The sequence below is a fragment of the Amblyomma mixtum genome, chromosome 10, assembly GCF_055824585.1.
Source record: "Amblyomma mixtum isolate Tamu chromosome 10, ASM5582458v1, whole genome shotgun sequence".
NCBI lineage: Eukaryota > Metazoa > Arthropoda > Arachnida > Ixodida > Ixodidae > Amblyomma > Amblyomma mixtum.
Genome location: NC_143021.1, coordinates 153,549,991 through 153,572,995, shown reverse-complemented (window position 1 = coordinate 153,572,995; position 23,005 = coordinate 153,549,991). Strand labels below are relative to the sequence as shown.

Here is a 23,005-nt window from a genome sequence, read left to right as displayed (position 1 = left end):
TGTAGCTTCACGGTGTTTCTAAATATAATGTTTCTGGTACCATAGTGTGCAGTGGCACGGAATCTTTTGCACTGCGTGCCTCTGAAATCACATTACTGCCAGGTGTGCAATAGAGAAATAGTAAGGCAATATCAGTGATGCATTTTGACAACGATTTTATTTTTATCCGCGCTCACAGAGAAGACGTACAAAGAAGTGTAGTTCCCCTAAGGCGGTTTTCAATAGACGCAGCTGTTGCTTTGTCTTTATCAGCCTGAAAGAGAAAACCACAGGACTCTTTAGATTCGTTTGCACCATCCGCAATCTAGAGAGCGAAACTGGCTGTTAAGACTTCATGCATAACATTAAATCCTGCATTATCCGTTCAACGTTTGGTAAAATTAACGTAGAATAAAACATTACATTCGGTTGGAATGTTGGAGGTGCAAAAGAAAAGCCTTATTAGGACGCTGCTTTTAAAATCTTCTATAGCTTCTGTCCGTTGGAAAAGTTTCGTTACTTAGAGTTATGGTGATGATTATGATCATCTATTCAGGGCATAGTTTATTCATAGGTCAAAAATAATGTAGGTCAAAAAACAAAGAGCCGAAATATTGAGAGGCCTTTCTTCATTCAGCGGATGGTGGGGAATGACCGTTCTTAGTTGGTGGAGTGATTTGTCTCGCTAATTCCGACAACAAACGAGTCTCTAGCCTATTAAATGCGTGCGAGGCTCCTAGCACCTTGTAACCTCCTTGGAGGGACAAGCGGCTTCAAGCGGCACTAAACACAGCCATAACAAGTCTGTGATGATCTTCGATGCCCTTCGACCGGAAGGGATTATCTTGTGGTAGAGTATGCGCCTCGCATTCGGGAGGTGCTGGGTTCGATCCGCCATGCCACCGAGTACCCACCGATTTTCTAATAAATACAAGATTTCCAATGTCCTGGTGATCGATTCTTCTAGGATGAGATGCTTGGGAAAAGGGTTTTGGACCAAAGAGTTGTACTGACGGGCCAGTGATTTGTTCCGCCTACAGCCAACGCTAAATCCGCCTTGTGCGGTAAAAGCCCCCTTGAGGCCGTCATCATTTAGCATTGAAACAAGGTAGTAGAGTTGCATAATCCATATGCTACACAAACAGCAAGCGATCAATTTGAGGTGTCAGCTGCTGGCACTGAATGTTTATGTATTGCCTTTAGCGGGAAGCTGCGCAGCTCGGCGGGTTCGTTGAAAGTGTGCTGGCAGTTGTTGCAGCCCATTTCGAATCCGCAACCAAAGACGAACAGGACGGGCAACGCGCGCCTTTTGAACAGCGCCAGAGAAAACAGGGCACCGAGGCAAAAGGCAGTACCAACTTTGGTTAACGCGCCGGCTACGCACTCATCCGACTTTTCGCACAGAACGTCCTCCGACCCTGTCGCCAGGAATAACGCGCAATTGAAATTCAATCTAATAACAAAATCTAGCCTCAGTGTGCAAAAAACTGGCACGAGCTGGGCGCCAAAAGGTTTCAACGTCAACCATGAAAACAAAACGTAATGTTCTTCATGTTGAACATTGTCAACAGTGAATGTGCGAGAACATAGCTGGGAGAACTTGAACATGTTTTAAAAAGTTGCCGAAGTCCCTAGTGTGATAGGGACGGTGAACACAATAGAGTAAGCTTTTTAGTCTTGTAGAATCACCTGTACTTGATGTGCCTACAATTCCTGTGATAACGGTCAACGCCGCCCAAAAGAATAGAGCCTGCTTTTTGAATCAAACTGTAGCTAACAGACCGCACTGCGAAGTGAACTCGTCCATTAACGTCAGCCTATAAGTGGCGCATTTTTCTACCGTAGCCAAGTCAACATTACAACCTTTGAGAACCTAATTTCACCACTTTTCTTCCTGAATCGCGATTAGCGAAATTCAAATTTCTTTTGCGTTGCCGTGGCTAGTGCTGACTTTTCCAGAGCATAATGCACTATTACAGGAATCAACGTATAATGATCTTTGAGGAATTATATAGTTATTATTAACTTAAACTAAGCAATAGGAGCCAACTTACTTTTAAATCAGTTATCAAACTGTAAACGTCCGTGAGGAACAAAATTAGTCCAGATAGAAATTTTGAAGGTACCCATTTGTACGATAGCTACTTAAACCTTTAACAGCAAACTCGGAGCTCTAGTCATTATCGGAAACTACGAATATCGGCAATGACGAATCGCACTCGTGCATCTAATGACTGCCGTATTGCGATATTGGCTCGATATTGCCAAAGAAGAGCTACGACGGCCAGCTGCGTAAATTGAGATCTTCAAAACTAGAGGACCGTACTTACCCAAGAAAAAAAGCGTTTCGTGCCTTCTAGAGCTACTTTTAAGCCTGGTAACGCTCAATCCATAATGCCGTCACTCAGGAAGAATGGCAGTGTCGTTGATGACTGGAGAAAAAAGCGCTATTTCTTGGAGCAGTTCCAACAACAGCGCTGCTGGCGCTCTAGAATTTCTTTACGACAGTGACTCAGACATGCGCTAGAGGCGATTTCAGATGACGGCCAGAGCAACGGCGACGGCGACGCTTCTGACGCGATGGTTAGAGCACGTTAACTTTTAATACTGAAACCTTGCTTGTGTTTGGACGAAGCAAATTCAAGCAATTTGCAGTGTGCTACTTCGTACCGGATAAAGTAAATACGGCGAATTTCTGTACGTTCTAACTTGTTAGTATGTATGCCATGCAATAACAGATAGTCGCGCTCAAAAGCAGCTTCCTACTTTTAAAATTTTCGCGTTAATTCTATTGAAACAGCAATTAATAAATATACAATCTCAGTATGTATTACATGTAAAAAGTTGTGATAAATAAGTATATTTGGTAGTTACAGTATGTTTTCTTGAATTATTTTGGTTGTTAGAGTTAAAAATGAAAAGCTTGGCGTGAAAATGGTCACCACACATCACAGTCTCCGATTTCACAAACAATTGTTCGTTTTTTTTTCCCGCGCACCAAGAACTGACAAGGAGTACTGCATCGAGCCCCGACGCATTGGGAGTGCTATATGCCCACACTGCAAAGTGTGCCTACTGCTGTTATCGGACGCTGATTAAGACAGCCTCATCAACACAACGTCGTGCTCTGGAACCAAGAAAACATGATAGCAATCTTCTTAAGCAAACATTGCCGGCCGATGCTCTCTGCCACAGAGAAAGTCTATCACACCTATCACCTTTATCACACGCACACAGTATAGATTTGTGAACTAAAGCGCTTTCTGCAAATTTAAGCAAAGATCGCCATAGTTCCAGTTTTCCGGAATTTTGAAGCAAGAGCAGGGGCAAAGTAGTCACTACAGATAAGTGCGTTCCAGCTGCTCAGGCAACTTTGATGTGCAATGCACACGGTTAGTCAAATAAATTTTAAGAAGTCAAAATTTTCGCGCACAAATAATTAGCAGTGATTACTATTCAAGGTAGGCCCCATTGCTATTAAAGCTGTGCACTGAAGGCTTCCGAGGCGTCTTTCTGCGCATTACAAGATGTCGACACCGTACTGCGCCCTGGCAGACGACTTTCGTGTCCAGAAGCTATAAATTGACTCCATCCAAGTTTTTCAGGGGACAGTGCTCTAGAGATTGTCGCCGTTGTTCTTTTCTTAATATGATCGGCCTTGAAACAGGCAACGTTTAAATACTGAAGGCACTGGGGGGAGGAGAGGGGAAGCTTTCACTACGGTGATTGTTTGTTTTTCCTGAAAGGGACGAACACGCCAAATGCCACTAAAAACTGCCGAAACAGGGCGATTTATACTCTACAATAAAACAACTGCATTCCAGGGTACTGAGTAATGGTTAGAGAAAGCATGCTTGCAGTCTGGGATTATTCTACCGAATCCACTTGGGACCAGTTACAAGAGGTCTTACTCAAATCGCTGAGGTAAACAAACAGCGTCACCCCGAAGATAGAAAAACGTCTTTGATTATTACCTCTGGCATGATTGGTCGCTGCTAAATCGCCCTTCAATAAAGGTCGGGAGGTCATTATATTGACCTCCAATATGTAATTAAGTGTGGTTGTGATATACGAGGGGGTACCCAAAAGAAACCGGACTTATTTTTGTTTGAACTTATTTGTTCACATTTTAAGCATAGACCTTCAATCCCCTTCAAAGTATTCTCCACTTGCAATGATACGCTTGTCGAATCTTTCATTCCATTTTTCAAAACATTGTTTAAATTCATCTTTTGTGATGCTTGACAGGGCCTCCGTCGTTTTTTTCTTCACCTCAGCAACATCAGCGAAACGCTTTCCATTCACCTATTTTTTCATTCTAGGAAACAAAGAAAGTAGCACGGGGCAAGGTCGGGATAGTACGAGGGTTGCGGAATAGGGGTCATGCCATTTTTGGTCCAAAATTGTCGTAGAGACAGGGCTGTGTGAGCAGGGGCATTGCCATGATGGAAAAACCAGTCGCCCGACCGCCAGAAATCTGGCCGCTTCCACCGCACACTGTTGCCCAATCTTTTCAAAACATCCAAGTAGAAAGCCTGGCTAACTGTCTGACCCTGCGGAAGAAATTCTCAATAGACGACTCCTCTCACGTCGAAAAACAAATCAGCATTGTTTTGAGGTTTGGTTTCACCTGACGAGCTTTCTTGAGGCGAGGTGAATTTGAAGTTTTCCATTGGCATGATTGTTGCTTTGATTCAGGATTCGATTCAGGAACACTTGATTTGTCCCCTTAGCATCGTCCTTGTGCGTCTTTCTTAATATTTCAAGAGTTTTCATTCAACTTTTTCCGAGCAAAAATCAGAATTTCACCGGCGCACGCTGTTCACGAAAATCAGCCATTGCAAAAACGACATTCACACAGAACAGTCGTCACTCTAAAACTCTGCCTAAATTAGTCGGGCCTCCTTCAGCGACGGCACTCGGCTTACTGACTCTGGAATGTTCGTTCTATGCACTCCTTGTGGCAAAACGCGGTACCACAGAAGCTTTGCCGAACAAAAAACTTAGTCCGGTTTCTTTTGGGTACCCCCTCGTAGTTTTCATGACTCACCGCGCACACATTGCCTGTGGCAGCTCTCGTAGGACCGGAAATTGTTCCGTCCTGACGCGCATCCGTAGAAGGAAAACCTGTAGCACTGGTTGGTATTTCGGTGGTAGAAAAAGCGACAAGATGGGCGTCGCTGGGGGCAGGGGTATCCCTGGGTAGGATACTCATTGCAGCGGCCACCAGTTCGCGCAGCGAAGGGCGTGGCGGCTGAACCTGAAAATGATGATGGTCATTACTGCTGTTGCAGACGTGACAATCGAGTTTCTTACTAGCAGACAGTCGTGCGCGTATTACCTAGGAAACATTTATCACACTTGCGCCCTCTGGGGGAGCGAACGGAGAGGTTTTAAGAAAACATGATTGCTCTGGTGTTCAAGCAAGCATAACCAGTGCAACTGCAAAATTGAAAACAATACATGCCGCAGTGACAAAAAGAAGGCGTGAAAGCCAGTGGAAGTCTATATTACAGAAAATAAAAACAGACTGGAACATTTAAGATCCGCTTTAAGGGTATGACGCTATAGCGTTAATGGTGTTGTGTCCATATATGAGAAATTGCCAATTATCTATTTTACATTCATTAATTTCTGGAAGTCCATATACCCCTCCCGACGCAGAGGTGCAGCGGATAAGCAAAGCACCTCAGCCCTGCAGGTGCTGTCACAGATTGGGCTTGTGGGACCCGGTTTGCTTTCTCAGAGCAACTTCTCGTGACTAATCTTAATTTAATTGCTACCTGTTACAGTGGGCAATTTGTCCACAATCGGGTGGTAAGTTAACAATACGTCACAAGACTATGTCACCAAGGTGGTTCACCTGCCCCTTAAGTTACTACTTCTTGGATATTGCGAAGAATAATCGCACATGTACAGCAATGCCGACCACGACGCAAGCTATTGTACTACCCGGAGACCTTAACGCAACCGCACGTCCAAACCAGTCCAAGAACCAATCCTCCATTCATTAAAAAGTATGTCACAAAAGCAAATACTTCAACTAGTAGAAATTACGCATGTCGCTCTCAGACTGATTTGCGCAAAGCCGAAAACTGCTCAGATAGCGCGTCCTGTAGGTGCCTCTGTTCTCGCAGCGGCGAAACTGAAAACAAAAAATAAGTTGTTCACGAGCTCAAACCATCGCTGATAGCTCCTTCCTATTTACACGTGTCAATCTAGTGACGCTTTGTTGCGATAATTGCTGCAAACACACATCAAAGTAACAGACGCTTAAAAAGACAATTTCAAGGCTAAAAGTAGGAGGCAAGTGAAGTTCAGCGGCGATTGCGCAACGCACCTCCCACGCCCTCCAGACTTACGTGCATGGCAGCTTACTAGCATTAAAAGCAGCAAACCGATCTTGTAGTTTCGATTGCGTTAGGGTGCTAGCTACGCAGGTTAACTAAAGTAAAGCAGCTAAGCTAACCTGGAGCTTCCTTCGGGTTAGCGTACAGCCGTCGTGAGTCAGCCGTTAAAGAAGGCACACTTAAAACATTGCGTTAGTTGAAACAATTTGCATAACAATTTATTTTATTTTTTTTCACACTTCAAACTCCATGCATACTCGCTGCAGCAAGGCACCGGAACTCAGTACGTACAATCCGTCCCTCCGTCACGCAATTTTGGATCGTAGTTTTCGCAAAAAAAAAACAAAAATTCGCAGTATGCGGACCATTATGCCCAGCTCAGCGACGTCTCCATTATGGCAACAGTACCACTTCTTAGTGAATAAATGTTTATTCGACATATATTAGGACGCTATATATTACGTGGGGCTGATCGACATATATTAGGTGGGGCTGATCGTAGCCGGGCTTTGGTTTTCAATTATGTTATGCCCGTTCAATTATGAAACATGAGTTGGGATTGAAACGTGAGCCAAATAATATAATGTTATTAAATTTCCTTGAGAAAGATATAAGTTCTATAATTTATTCTTTTACAATGTCGGATGGCTTAGATACAGTGTATTGGTGTAATATTGTGGCCATAGGTTAGTCACTGGCTTCGCCAAGGGCTAGACAAGAAACATTACCCCGATGTGCAGAAGAATAAGACGCATCTGTATTTTGCCCAGAATTCAAAGTTTTAGAGTGTGTCGTTTCAAAAACCTAAAGTCGCTCTCAAAAGAGGTGCCTAACTTTTCTGATCAAAATTACTCATACATGGCAGCCAAAACAAGGTGCACACAAATACTGTTTGCTCCGATCGCGCTCGGCTGCGAAACAAGATTGTATCGCTCCAAGCGATCAGACAAGGCCCAAAAGAGCTGGTCCGAATGAGGTTTGCATGCAATGGCGTCGCTTTATCGTGCGTGCGGTAACAGCCCTAGGAGCAAAAAAATTAACGAAACACAATAGGCGAGGCCACTGCAACTGGCTGCGCAAGTGCGCTTAGGGATTCCTGCGTGCGGTGCTTGCGAGCTTGCCTTCCTCAGCACGCAGAAGGCTGCTAGGCCTCCAGACACTTAACACAGGCGGCACTTATTCCTTTATAACCGTGCTATGGCGAGGGATGATGCTGGCTCCCAGCAGTAACCTCATTCGTCTGCTCAGAAGGAAGAACGCAGCCTCGTAAATATTCTTCCTTCACTCTGTAAGCATGATGTAGTCGATGGTGCGAGGTTACGCCAAGGAAAGTTTTACATGCTTCTTTCCCATCCTGACATAGGTGCAGTTCTTTAAAGCAGGAGAATTTTACGTGGGTAGGATGAGAGCACGGACATAAAGGAAAGCCTGGCGCGAAGCTCAAATATCTATTAGAGTGAAAATTCTGCTCGCAAGCTGAGAGAACTTCGTTGCACCGAGAGCAACGAGTAGGCATTAGCTTCCTCAAGAATCCGAATTTTTACGCTCACGTCTGCATGCAATTTAAAGCCGACAGCGGTCATTTGCAATCTGTCACAACACCCACAAGAACCGCTAGCATGGTGGAAAGTTATATGCCTTGTCACGGCGCTTCCAGATAAGCGTGTTAGTGCCTCACAATTGAAAAAAAGCTCATTATTCGGGTGGCAAGCTTAGCGCCACGAAAACCACCTAAAATATATCCTGTTGCCAAGCGGTACGAAGACGATGAAGAAGCGAAGAAAAGAGCTGAGACGGAAAATGCTAGGCGTTCAAACTAAGGGCTGTTCTTGAGCTTGAGGCCCTTACAATGGCGCTGTCGACGAACGGCGACCCCGACCCGACGGCACATTCCCCTCCTATCGTCCTTCGCAGCGGCCGAGAAGTTCCATGCACCGCGCCTGCACCCCCCCCCCCCCCCCCCCCCGTTCTTCCGCGAACGGCGTCAATGTCTCCTAGGTGGTTTTCATGGCGGATGCAGTGCCTGCCCTTCTACCCGAATTCATGTGCGCTATCTGCCAGCAACTGCGCGACCTCACGAACTCTGAAACAGTATGCCTGGCTGCCCCGCGGTGTCTTCCACTCGTTCAGTGTCGCTGCCGGAATACGGTGGCTTTTCTAAGGACCCAGTGCAGTGGTTGAGGCCATCGAAACGGCTCCCCGGCGCTCTGCTTGGTCTTCTGAGACCACTCTGCCCATAACGTAAGATAGTCTCCGCGGTGCCGCTCAGACTTGGCACCAATACGAGGGTCGGAACTGCTCCACCTGGTTGGCTTTGACAGCAGCCCTCGTAGCCGCTTTCACTCCACTCCCCAGTGCGCATCATGCGAAGAACGTGCGTATGCGATCACGGCGCCAAGCACAAAATGAGGACGTCGCCTCCTACAATTACGTGAATTTCGGTTTGCAACATCTTGTGGCCCACGCGCGCCGCTAGGCAGTGCATAGTATATGGACTGCACTGTGCCACTCACGCGTCCTTCGAGACCGACAGCCTCCACATCTTAATTCACAAGACCGCCCTATGTGTTTGCACTTAACTGATCGAAGTCTTTTTTTCAAGCATATCGGCGCGTTTATTCAGGGCCGCGATTTTTTCTGGCAAGTCAGCATCAGTTTCGGAGAGGTCTATCGGCAGCCACGCAGCTAATTCATATCGCGAATGAAATAATGATGACACTAGGTCATGCCTTACACTAAGACCAATATTTGTTTTCTTCAAGCAGCGTTTGAGCTCTTATTGCATTCTGACGTACTGTTAAAGCTTCAGCTGTTGGTAAATAACCGGCAAGTTGCAAAGTTACATTCCGGCATATCACAGTGACACCAGCTCATTCTAACTCCTCATTCTCATCTCATTCTAACTCCTCAACAGCAACAGTCATGTTCAGGAATCTTCTAACCATCCGTCCTAAGTCCGCTTCTCCACGTTGTTTATTTTAATGACACGTCCTTCGTTTTCCGCGTACGCGGCCGGTTGTTAGACAACGACTGCGATATATACCAAAACTTACATCGACACAAGATCATTCACACTTAAGCGTCCTACTATCTGCTATGTGTAATAGTTTGGACACTTAGAAAATAGTCGTACAACACTCTAAATGCAGAAAAATGACCGTGCATTGACAACACAACAACTCTAACACACATACCAAATTAACTGCCTTCGGATTACTCTAAATAATCAGCTAAAACATCTCTCTGCGGCTGGAGCCGCCGCGGTGGCTCAGTGGTTAAAGTTCTCGGCTGCTTACCCGAAAGACGCGCGTACGACACTGGCCGCGGAAGTCGATTTTCGAGAGAGGCGAAATTCTACCGTCCACCGTGTACTCTATGATGTCAGTGCAGGTTAAATAACCCCAGCCGGGTGAAATTTCCGGAGCCCTTCACTACGGCCTCCCACACAGCCTGAGCCGCTTAGGGGTGTTAAACACCCACAAACATAGAGCAAACTATCTCCCTGCAACTGAGGCGTACAGATGAAGTCCGTTGTGTCGGCAGTGTCCGATACTGTCTGGCTATTGAAACACCCGCGAAGTACTTAAAGAACAAGAATAAATTCGTAGCATGCACATCTCTCATGCAGCCACTCTTACAATACGCCAACATTGTCTAAGGCCAGCACCCCAAAATAGAAATAAGCACTACTAAGAGATTATCGAAAAAAAAAGCAATACAGTTCATATACCACGCGTAGGGTAGGTAGGTCTAGGCGTCAGCCGTTCTGGGTTTAATGCGCCAAAATCGCGCCGCAAGCGTCCACATTGCATATTCTGTTCTGCATAGCAGCCGACAGACGAAACTGAAATTTCATAGCGACATGATATACAAGACATGGTATGCCGCACCTGAAACATACATGAGAGTGCTGTTTTAAGGGTAAACTGCAGGGCTAATGCTGACTAATTTTCTTTCTTGCCACACAGCATTTGCGAATGGCACGGGTTGCCACGTCCTATGCGTACCATGTCAACTGAAGAAAGTTTTTTCGCGCTGTTTCTTGTCGTGTTCTGCCGCAATGTGTTCATTGCTTGAATTATTTTGTTTGCCATTGTCTTCTGGGTTTGACATTATGTGATTTTATCATTTCCTCCTATTTTTTTGTCTCTCAACTAGCCTACAGTACCATATACTGGCGGCTCACTGCTATATTCTTCAAAAAAAGAGGCTATCCGAAGGAGGAGATAGAAGACGCGCGACGAAAAAAGAAGCAGAAAGGAAATTGGAAGAGCACTGACTGCGCAGGGGCAGAGTGTGTCCTGCACGTTCTCCTAGTGGGCATTTGCTCTCTCAGCCTTAGTTTTTTTTTGCACCCTTTAGAAGTGGCATGCGTTTTTAGAGCCCGCATCTTTAGCAGAATGTGATGAAGAGGCAGCAATGCGTTTCCGTGCTTCCCCTTTGTTTTATCCATAAAGTCTCCAGCGGCGACAACACCTTGATATAGATATGTGTCCGGTACATGGTATGTACTTTTTGAGGATTCTGCCATGTAGCTGTGACTGCAAGAAGCAGCAAGACTTTTTCGCGAGAGTGGTGTTTTTTTTTATGGCCACGGCCTGGTGGATAAATTCAGTTTTCTGGAGTTCGTGGACCAACAAAGAAGGCACCTACCGCGCATAAGGCTTTTTACCGCGGTTGTCGTCTGAATGAGTCGAATTAGACGAGGTTTTTTTTATATCTAATGGCAATCTGATCACGGAAGCGTTCGATCTTTACAGCACATATTTAAGAATCTGAGCGGTGACAAACCCATTATGCTCGTGTGTCGCTTTAAACAACTTGGGAATAATTTCACTTTCCTATTTGGTCTTTCTGACTTCCTGGTAATTTAGAAGACGAATGTGCCAGAATAGTTTGCGCAACGTCTTCAGGACGTTCTGAATGGTGGTACACAACTGGCTGGCACTTCGATCTTCTCTGCCTTCGTAACGTCCAAGTGAAGTAGCAAAATAATGCCTGACTTGCTCGCTCTCTGCGCTGTGCACTCTCAACCCATGTAAACAGGGCATTATAGTTGAGCTTCTTTCGCAAATGTTTATTCTGTGCCAAGTTATGTCAGTGCTAAGGAAAATAACAAAAAAAGACAACAATGTTTCTGCATTAAATCAGTACAAAAGCCGGGTGCCGCTAGCTTCAATGTGGCGACTGTTTATTTTTTTATATAAAACGTTAGCAGAGTAGTGATAATGAACCAACTTCTCTTTCAATATACTTTCCCAGCAGTGGCTGTAACCCTATTACTTGCCCTTTGCAAGGCAAATTGTAATTTTTTACTTAGACATTATCGGTGCGGCGCATACGACGGAAATGAGAAGAGAGACAGACACAACGCTGAGCGTAGTGTATGTCCAACTATCGTCTAGGCCTCTGCAGTGCAACAACTGCTGGCGCTATTGCCATAGCCCCGGCGGTTGCAAATCCACCTTGCGCTGTTGTAACTGTGGAGATGGTCATACTAGGAGCACCTGCTCTGAGCAGAACGAGATGAGCTGCCTTTGCGGTGGTGCCCACGATGCTAACTTTTCGAACTGTCCTCCTCGAGCGCAGGAGATTCAAATTCTGGAAATTATTGACAGAATACGCTGTTCGGCCCGAGACGCTATATTGGAGGTTAAGGAACGGGTCTACGGTTATGCAGGTGTGACCACTCGTCAAGGAGTCATGTTATATTCGCGCTGTCTGAGGCAATTGTGTCTGCTGTGGAGGCGTCCATGACTAATATGGTTGAGAGGGTTGCTGCACGTGTTTCGGAATGCCTTACTAATGTTCTCGCAACCCTGCTTACTATTGCCACGGAGACCATCTTGGCCTCTCTATCGACAGTAATTCCCTCTCTACTTACCCGTTCTACACTATCTGAAGCATTTCAGGCCCAGGAACGAATTACTGCCCCCAGCACTGTACTTCACTCGGGTACTTCAAGTGGCGCTGGAATTATCCATGATTCTCAGATGCTGGAGCCTGAACCGCCGGTTCTCAAGCGCAGCGGGTCCACGATGTCTCATTCGTCTACTTCTCCGCGTCCGCAGGCTAAATCAAAGAAGAAGCAGCTTGGCATTAAGTAAAGGACACCATTTTAGAGGAGGCAGTTACTGCTGCTATGCTTTCGCAACCATGCCGTCGTTTGGCGTTCTACAGTGAATACGTCGCTCTATTCTTACAGCTTCAACAGATTTATACTGTATTTCTTTTCAGCTTATTCCGGATGTCGCAATTCTTAAAGAAACGTGGATTTCACCCGAGAAATGTTTTCATTTTAAAAATTATCGTTCATTTCGTCTAAATCACCAGTCACGAGGAGGGGGTTTGCTAACTTTAGTTTCTTCAAACTTGTGCCACAGGGCTAAGGTATCTTTCCCGAAAATGTCCCCTGACTGAGAGCTATTGGAATTAGACTTTGTTCTTCTTGGGTGCTCCCCATTTCCTTTAGTAAATGTCGTAAATGCGCTTCGATATTCTGCTATTTGCCTAACCGCACATGACCAATATACTTGCTGATTAGTAGCGTTTGTTTAGGCCGTCGCTATATACTTAGCACGCGGCCGAATTAACAGGTTCTTAATAAGCTAGATATTTTTGCATAGGCTTAATTTTTTGTACAGATGGCAAAATGAAATAGTGTACAACAACCGGTATCCTTCCAGCGCGAAGCTCCTCTTGAGGGACACTTCGAAATGGAGGTTTGGCTCCACCTCCCAGCGATCTTATTTCCTATTGAATGCAGTAAAAAAAGTAGAAAGCAAGCAAGCGCCCGCCCCAGTAACACCGCTCTCGCTCTCCGATCTGGGAAGCGGTGACGCTGCGTTCCTTGACAGTAGCAATGACCTATCTTAGGCGAAACAATGGTGAGATATATGACAACGCTTCCGCCGCAGTTGTTCGCGCTAGTTGCCACAGCAATGTGGGCAGGCCGTGCTCTGCGCAACGAAAGCAGCTGCGCAAAGGTTCTCTATATTCCAGCAGCTCGTGCTGCGAGAGCTGGCGACAGGATGACAGTGAAATGGATGTTTCTACGCCTCCTTTGTTCTCTCCCGAAACGGAGTGGTTGGTGGCCGAAGTACATACGCAGGTTGCTTCTGGCGACCGCTCGTAAGCAGAGAAGTTGGGGAGTCCGACGTGCTCGTGTGGCTGAAGAAAACTTAGATAGCTTGATATATTATTACGCAACTGAGGACAAAATCCCTTAAATTATAACCTGAGAATATCCGGACAGCTGCACCTAGTTGAAGGAGAAAAGTGAATAGTCACAGGAGACAACGTCATCTGAGTCTTGTTCTCAGTAAAACTGCTTTTGCGTCTCTTTCCGGCTTATTTACACGTTTTTCTCAAAAAAAAGAAAAAAGATATTTATTGTAACGAAACATCATGTTAAACTTCTTCCGCTAATGGGGTCAAACCCATGGCGACCAGAACAGGAAGGAGTTTGCGGCCGCCTCTGGGAAGTAAATGTCATCGCAGGCTGGTTTTAAAGATCCGCACAGAAAGCGCTGTCTTGACGCAATGCCGTTTGATTGCACAAACGGCCGCTAGGGGGGACATCCGTGGTTTATTTTTTTACAGCTTATCAAAGATCCACTCTCAGTGGCAGCACCGTCTTCGCCACTGAAAAGCAGGGATCTCGACAGCTCAATTTTTCCTCACTGACACTATAAAAAGGATGTGAGGCCGTACGTTCAACACTTCAGATTAAGTAACTCGCTTACATCTTAATTTATGTCTTGAAGCAGTCGGCTTAGCATTTAATGAAAATCAACCATAGAAAATGGACCCCGCGGACCCTCTAAGAAACAAATATCTAAACTGTTTGGAAAGGAATACAGTGTCTGACCGGCATATTTTTTTCCTTTCAAGATTCCAATGCGAACATACCTTCATTCGGCCTAGCAGGACGCTAAGTTAATTTCTAAGAAGCTGACGTTTTTGCATGCCGAATACTGCTTCATAATTGCTGTCACTCACTGGCGTAACGCCGCTTCATTGTGAACATATTGTTTGATAAAATTCCAAGCAGCAGGCTTGTAGCGGTTTTGCAATCAAAATTATAGGCATTATCGACTCACTGATAGCGTGTTAAAACTACAGACATCCAGTTAAGAAGTTGCGCCGAGAACGAATAGGAAAGAAGAGTTTGCATCGTTGAAACAATAAGTTAGGCTAGCGGGCATTTGCTTGCTGGAACCAGTTTTATTTGAATTTGAATTGAATTTTATTAGTTCTTTGAGACATTCAGTAGTCTCAGGTGCTGTAGCAAAAGGAAAAAATTCTTGAATGACAAAGGCCACAACACGCGAAGCACATATACACTGTCCGGAAAACAAGTAAATAAACAAAAAATGACAGCACAGTAAGTCACAATTTTATTCAAAAATAGGAGAGAAAAACAAAACAAAAACCATCTGAGAGCGCTGTGATCTAACAAGTAATTCCAAACAAACGAAATAAAATCTTTTGTCGAACCCTTTTAAGGAGGATAAAAAAAGCACATTCGAGGTTGTCATTCACAAAAGTTTTGCAAAAAATAACTTTTCATAAGTTTTTTTTTTAAACTCGCGAGAGACTGGCATGTTTCCAGTTTCTGTAAGACCCTCGGGCGTTTGTTTAATATGTTCGGCATTTTAAAAGTCGACAGCCTGTGTTCCGTAGTTAGTACGTATTTGTAGTACAGAAATTGTTTTATGTCTCATCTTGCATTAGATGTCTTTTGTTGCGAAATTCTCGCTAATGTGTTCTTTGGCGGACAGTCAGAGACGAAATGCTTCGAGCGATAATTTATGTAAGAATAGGTAGTATATAGCAAGATTTCCAAGCTTACTAAAAATGGCACAGTGTGCGCAAGGAAGTCAAGGTTACAAATGGATCTTACCGCCCTTCTCTGCAGCCTGAAAAGTGATTCGAGGCTTGCTTTGATGGTAGTGCCCCGGACGAAAAGCAAACATTGCTGACGTGAGTGTATTAGACAGTAATACAGTTGCTTTTTCAGGCTCAAGGGAATAAAGTGCTTGAACAAGTTTGTCATTCCTATCTCTCTGGGAATATCAGCTCAGAGGAATTCAACGTGTATCGACCAATAAAGATTCTCATTAAACCATGCGCACAAAGGTTTAATACAGTCAATATTTTCAATAACTCTATCCACGAATTTCTAATCGTAGTTGCTTGTAAACTGCTTAAACTCACTTTGTTTTATTACAGTTTACTTGCAATTCGTTTACGTTTAAAACGTTTTTGAGGTGACCCGTTCAGCTATTGGCTGCGTTAAAGACATCTTTGATAATTTTTCTCTAGAAGACAGCGCTCGTGTCGTTAGCATATAACACAACTTATTGTGTATTCGGGATGTTCACTATGCTTTTGATGTAAACAAGAAATAATGTTCTACCCAGAACTGACCGTTTAGGAACTCCACAGTTTAAGACCAGGCGCTCAAAACGAAATACATAAAGGGTAACGAACTGCTTTCGAGTGCCGAGGTTGTTTTTAATTAATGTATGCGCAACAGTTCTAATACCATACCAAGATAACTTCTTGAGCAAGACATCGGGATTAATGGAATGGAGAGCTTTCATAAAGTCTAAAAATACTCCAACACTGAAAAGATGTTTTTCGAAATACTGAATTATGTGGTCTCTTGCATGAAAGAGTGCCTGCTGTATAGATTATTCTATCTGGAAAGCAAATTGTTCGCGAACTGTTGCCTTACTCTTCGCCAAGTGTCCAACTAATCTGTTATTTAGCACACGTTCAGGCACTTTATAAAGCTTAGGAAGGACTGAAATAGATCTGTACAAATTGACTTTGTTAACTGCATCATACATATGTACTGCTACAACTTTCGCGGTTTTCATCAGCAAAGGTAATTCATCAGGGAATAAATTGAGGTTGCATACATGTGAAAGGAGCGACACATAACTTGTACTACACTTTTTATCGGTTTTGCGCTTATCTAGTCTGCTCTGCATGCGCAATTGTTCTTTAATGAAGATATGATATCGACAATCTCGCTTGGGCGTGTTTGGTGAGAAATGGTTGATGGTTATGGTTTATGGGGTTTAACGTCCCAAAGCGACTAAGGCTATGAGAGACGCCGTAGTGGAGGGCTCCGGAAATTTCGACCACCTGGGGTTCTTTAACGTGCACTGACATCGCACAGTACACGGGCCTCTAGAATCTCTCCTCCAAAGAAATTCTAGCCGCCGCGGCCGGGATCGAACCCGCGTCTTTCGGGACAGCAGCCGAGCACCGTAACCGCTGAGCCACCGCGGCGGCGTTTGGTGAGAAATATGGCGGGAATGTTATTATACACTTCACATTGATCGACTGAGGAATTTCGGGACTGTACGCCTGAACGCAGAAAATACATAGTTTAGTTAACAAAGAAAATGCGTTAGCAGCTTAAAACAAAGATAATAGATCTACGTCAAACGTAGAACGGACACCCGCTAGTGCCCCTTGTATGCTTGTTAGTGTCTCCTGTGCGTTCGTTTGCAAATTTTTCAGCTTTGCAAACTATGCAAAAGTTTGAAGCTTTGAGATATGGTTAATAAAGTAGGGCCAAGGAACAATGTAATGTAGATTATCCTTTAGGGTGTGGGCAAAGTAAGTGGCATTTGGCGATTGCTAAAAGGGAAGTAAATTTTCTATAAACACTATCGGGAACTGTGGTTTTTATATTGCGCTGATTGGAACTAAATACTGCGCTTAAGGGATATATAGAAGCAGAGCGGCTAATTAAAATGAAATATGGGTGTTCTACAACGTCAGACCCCATCCTCGCTCAAGCCCAACCTACACCTAGGTGATATATGCACGCTGCCACCTTCGACTTTGTGGCACACATCAGGAATAGTGGCATAAAGGATGGCGTAATTCTCCTACTTATTGGAAGCTAGATTACATGAAGTCAAAAAAATTTCCCCCTCCTTTACATGAAGGCAGCCTCAAGAATAGTGTTGGTGATCTGTGCGAATATAATACTCAAAAAATCCTTTGGGGAGTGTAATTGATATATATTTTGTTCAAGTTCATTTCAGCTGATGAGCACATTTGCTGAGAGGGTCGGGAAGATCTCCTTAGATATATTACGGTCTTTCATTGAACTTCGTTGATAAATCTAAAAGCCACTCTTTCGTTTGTCTCGTCCGCTGGAGACTTTGGGAAACAATTTATAATTGTGACTAAGAGTGGAATCATCTCCACAGCCTGGCTTTTACTTCATGAGGCGTCTTTCTATCTCTTCCATTACAGTATATAGATGTTTGCGTCGACACTAACCGAAGGCCCTCATATGAGCCAAGAAATGCCTAGTATTTGGCGAAAGCAAAACAAAATATTATTATCTGCAGTATAGTATTGCACAGCTAGGCACTTAATAGTATAGTACAGGAACCAGCAAAACATTAGATGAGTATTCACTACAAAGAGCCGCACTTCCAGCGGAAACCTTCGGAACAAGCTAGGCTAAAATTCATTTTTCCCAGGCTGCCTACTGTGAGTTTCAGCTGCTGGAGAGCAACCCTCCAGGCTCAGATATAAGTAAACGAAATCGCAAGCGGATATCTTTTGAAGGTAATTTTCGTTGGCTGCTTCGCTACATCGCATACTACGTTACATGTCGAATAATGCTGGGCATTAAACCAACGAAAACCATTACCGCCCGTTCTTCAAACTTACGGAGGCATGGACTAAACCGACAAATTTAATGGTAGAAACTTTTCAAAGCAGTCCAAGTTTCATGGAATAATCTGAACCGGAAAATTTTAAATGTGCCAGCAGCCATTTATATCTACCTCTCAAGCAGGACATATTTCCTTCAAAGCACCACACCGCTACAAATATGCCCGACGATTTCTCCTGCATATCAAAATCCAGATCTAGTCAGTTTCTTGCTCTAACAGCCTGCATGATGTCATTACAATAGCGATAGCATTTGTGGGGCTGACGGCCCCACTTTGGCGCGGTGCACGAGGCTCAACGCGCATAAGGATGGAAATTTACAGGACGGTCTGTTTACTGTCGTTGCCTATATGGTATTTGCTGAGGTAATCGCTAATAGAGTCAGGACAACCTTAGACACCCTCAACCAAATATCAGACAGGCATTCGTGAAGAATACATATCAATAGATCAATAATAGATCACGTTCACAGTATCAGTCAGTTGATAGAGAGGTGTGCAGAATATAAGGAACCATAAGTAGAGCCTTCATAGTTTACGAGAAAGTATTTTTATCAATCAAAACCTCATCAGTCATGCAAGCATTGGGAAATTACGGGGTAGAAGAACCTGGTGTAAAAATTCTCAAAGATATCTATAACGACTGCGCAGCTACCGTAGTCTTCCATAAACGGAGCAATACAGTTCCAATTACGAAGGAGATAAGACAGGGAAACACGATGTCGCAAATGCTATTCACCACAACGCGATTTTACAAGAGGTAGTCAGAAGCCTGGATTCGTAACATTTGGGGATAAGAGTTAATGGAGAGAACATTACTAATCTGCGATTCGCTCAAGACACTGCCTTGCTAAGTGACTCTGGAGATGAACTGCAAAATATGGTCTGTGAGTTAGGCAGAGTAGAACGGTGGTTGTAAAAATTAATATGCAGAAAATAACAGTCATTTTCATATGTCCCGCCAAGAAACCGCAGTTTACAGTTGGCTGCGAGGTAATCGAAGTTGTAAGGGAATACGTTTACATAAGGCAGGTAGTGACCTGCCTTAGCAGGTCAGGTAGAGGGTAGCGACAGGATGGCAGCGACAGGAAGAGGGTAGAGTTCGTCGCCGAACACACGCTGGTTAATGACACCCTAGTCGAAATCAAGAGAGAGAAACGGGCGTTGGTAGAGCATTGAATGCGAAGGCAAAATAACCGATGATCCTTAAGAGTAATATAATGCACACCCAAGGGAAGGCTAACGTAGCAGTGCCCACGAGAAAGTTAGGCAGGCGGATGATATTAAGAAGTTTGCGGCGATAGGATGGCCGCAGCTGGCGCATAACAGGGTGGATTGGAGAGATATGGGAGGGGCATTTAACCTGCAATGGGCGTAGCCAAGATGATGATGATGATATTACAGGTCATCTTGCGCTATTTGCCCTTTGTATCCCCGGTGCCACAAGCGTGACAGTTTTTTTTTAATTTTTAACAGACTAGATAGTCTCTAAGAATCCCGTGTTCCCAGCTGCCAGAAACGTGGCAGGTGGTGCTTGCACTTGTTGTCAGTAGATGGCGCCACAGATACTGCGACACAGTTTTTTGAGTGTCGAAAACATGGATTCCACGTGCAGCCGGCCAAATCGGGGAGTGAGCTTTGTTTTTGTTTTTTGGGGACCTCAACACTGGCGCTTCATTGCTGAAAAGACTTAGAGACGCTTTGCAAAAGCCTAGCGAATATGCGTACTCAGTTTTATGTTTCTACGACCACTCCTTCGAGAGCATATCACCTCGTTCAGCTTACATACACGTTAGTGGCAGCCAGGAATCTGAGAGCGTACTCCCAGAGAAATGCATGAAAGAGTATGACTTCATTTAGGGCTTATATCTGAGTATTTGCGGCACCTAATTTCTTTCTATCTATTGAATCTTCTTACGTGTTGTCTAACAGCGACTTTCGTTGACGTAATTTTCCGGAGCGTTTTTTTTATATGCATGCAGTGCCTGACTGAGAAAGAAATTCTTTTAGAATGCCCTACCGGGAGCGAGGATGAATACTTGGACGGTTCGGAGTGCGATGAAGAATACAAGAACAAGGCACAATATCAGCGAAAGCTCTACAGACAGTGACGAAGAAGTACAGTTGACGTCAACACAAAAAGAAGCAAACAAAGAGTTGGCACTGGGTGTAAATGGACATCAATATAAATCCGGGAGAGGAACAATGTGTTTTGAAGCCAACGGATGGTTCAGAAAGAGTGAAGAGCCCGTTGAGCGTGCTCCTGAAACTCGTCGACTCTTACCTAATAGAGTTCCTCACTTTCGAGACTAACAAATTCAGAACACGAGAACACGAGAAATTCGCACCCGTATTTATCCACTGTCAGTGTTCGAGATGCGCAAGTTTATTGGCATTGTCCTTTACATGTCTTTTGCTAACCTTTCTTTTAGAAGGATGTACTGCTCAGTGAACACTCAAGCGGATGTCAGCGTTTGGATGACAAGAGACAGGTTTGACAAAATTAAGGTACGACATGTGCTTACGAACCTATTTCTCAAGCTACCACACTTGTAACCTGCGTTGATGTTGGTGAGATGATCATCCCAAACAAGGGCAGACATTCTCAGAAGGTTTATATGAAGAGTAAGCCTAAGAAATGGGGCTACAAAGCTGATTTCGGAAATTTCATGCCTCCTAAATTTTTGGAGAGATTCTATCCCCCAATCCCAGCTGCAACGTTTGTGGCACAATAAAATTTTCTACAAAATCAAAAGGGATCATTCTATTTTTTTTCACTGATCTTTATATGAACCACATCTGTTGAAAAATATCAATTTCAGCAATGTTCACCTCGCGAGACACCTGTGGGATATAAAGGGTTAGGACGTGAGTGCGGGTAGATCCTAGTGCAACACCACTCATGTCCGGAAAGTGCTTCGAGTGCAGCGTGGTGACTGGGCTCGCGATTTGGCGGCGCCTGCACAATGCTCGAGAGAGCTGCGCATGGTGGTTGAGCAGCGCGGAACCGCTTTCAGGGCACCGTGTCAAAGAAACGATTGAAGGTAACTGGAAAGAGGCTCCGCCTTGGAGACCTCGGGAATAATTTCAACAACATGGGGACTCCATTCATGTACTGACATCCTACTGCACCCTGGCGCCGTTTGCATTTCGTCCCCACTGAACCGCGGTTCAAGTGGCCGAGATTTATCCTCGGATTCATCGCAAAAACGGGCTAACAACTGACCAAAAATGGCGTATAGAGATAGGGCACGCGTTTTATAAGTCATTTATCTTGTCTTTGCCGACTCCGGTGGGATCATGAGGATCAACGAGCCGTGAGGTTTTATTATCTTCTGGGATGAAGTGAGTGAGAAAGGACACAAAAATAAACTCCTTAAAATCGGCACCAGGATTTGCAAAAAAATTTGACATATTACGCAAAATCGGTGTAAGTACGGCATGAAAGTTAATTGTGGTCAAGGCGGCAAAAAACAGACACTTGAAAATATGTTTTTCAGTGCTCATGTCTTTGGCTGAGCGGCCATCTACAACACCATTCAGCAAATTTTGAAGCCCTGATAGAGGAGAAATATCAAAAAGGACAGGAGGGAAGATTAACGAGGCGATACTGTGTTGGCTATTAGTGATTTTTGAGGAAAGGAAATGGAGCAGTAATTCTCTCACTTCCTCACGGGCATCTCATCCGCGCCGGGAGGGAAGGAAGGAAGGTGGGAAAGAAAGAAGAGAGAAAGAGGTGCCGTAGTGAAGGTCTCCGGAATATTTTCGACCATCTGGGTATCTTAAACGTGCACTGTCATAGCACAGCACACGGGCGCCTTTGGCGTTTCGCCTCTATCGATGCACGACCGCCGCCGCAGTGATTGAAGTCAGGTACTCCGGCTAAGATGCCGAGCGCACTAACCACTGAGCCACCATGGCGGGTTTACCCTGCTCACGGGATAAGCATAAACGGAGGAAAAGAGGCGAGAAAAAGAAAGTACAGCTCAGTTCAGGTAATTTGAAACGCTGCTTAATCACAAGGTAACGGCGCCATTCATAACGAAACATTCTACCAAATTGTGTACAACAAAGGAGACAGTGAGCGTAAATGTAAGAAGTAAAACACGTAGACAAATATTTAGTGTAATTTTCAAAGAACCAAAGCTTCAGTGGTTCACCTGCGAAATTTCATTTTCTCAGTCATTCGGATGGTGAGCTACAGTATATTGCGCGTTACGTCTTGGCAGACATTGGTATATTGATCTTTAAGGCGGCATCTTACGACATTCGAAAACATTGTGTTCATAACATCGTCCTGTCGAAACAATGCGCTTCGACAGAATTTCTGGGAATATGGCGGGGAAGCTGCTGTCGTCGACCTCCCACCTGCATACAAAAGCAAGTAGTTCAAGTCCTACCTTCAGGCGCTACCATATCCAACCCGACATTGTTATTGAATCGTTGGGCATTCAACACCGACAGGTATGCTAAATTCCTCGCAGCGATTACTTTAACTCACGCGTGTGAAACGTCGCTACTATCGGGAGAGAGATATATTTTTTGGGTACAAGGACAAATATTTTACTTTTACTTAACATTTGTTTACGCCGCAGGTATAACAACAGTCGCCAGCGTGGATCTTTGGTTGATATGTTGTGCCGTGAGACGTTGCACCTGAATTTGAGGCCATTGAAGGAAGGAATTGAGATTGGTATCCTTATTTGACGTTCAAAAGCAGAAAACGGGATATTGGCTCTAAGGTACACCACAATGGAGCCCACTGTGTTAATTTCGACCACATGCAGTTATATAATATGCAATTGCATTTCAAACACTCGCGCGCCTTGCATTTAACCTCGTCGAAGAGCGACCGCGGCATCCTGGATTAAGAAAACGTCATTGGGATCAGGAGCGGTGGAAGGAAGGAAGGGGTTATGTCCTGTAGTGGTCAGTAGTTGAACGCACTTACGTCCATGCCTT

At 44.5% G+C, this 23,005-nt stretch overlaps 1 pseudogene; it reads right to left on the bottom strand.

Moving 5' to 3' along the window:
• Nucleotides 1-1,131: 1,131 nt before the first annotated feature.
• Nucleotides 1,132-23,000, bottom strand: LOC149327410 (MICOS complex subunit MIC10 pseudogene; annotated as a pseudogene).
• Between the last annotated feature and the right edge of the window lie 5 nt (nt 23,001-23,005).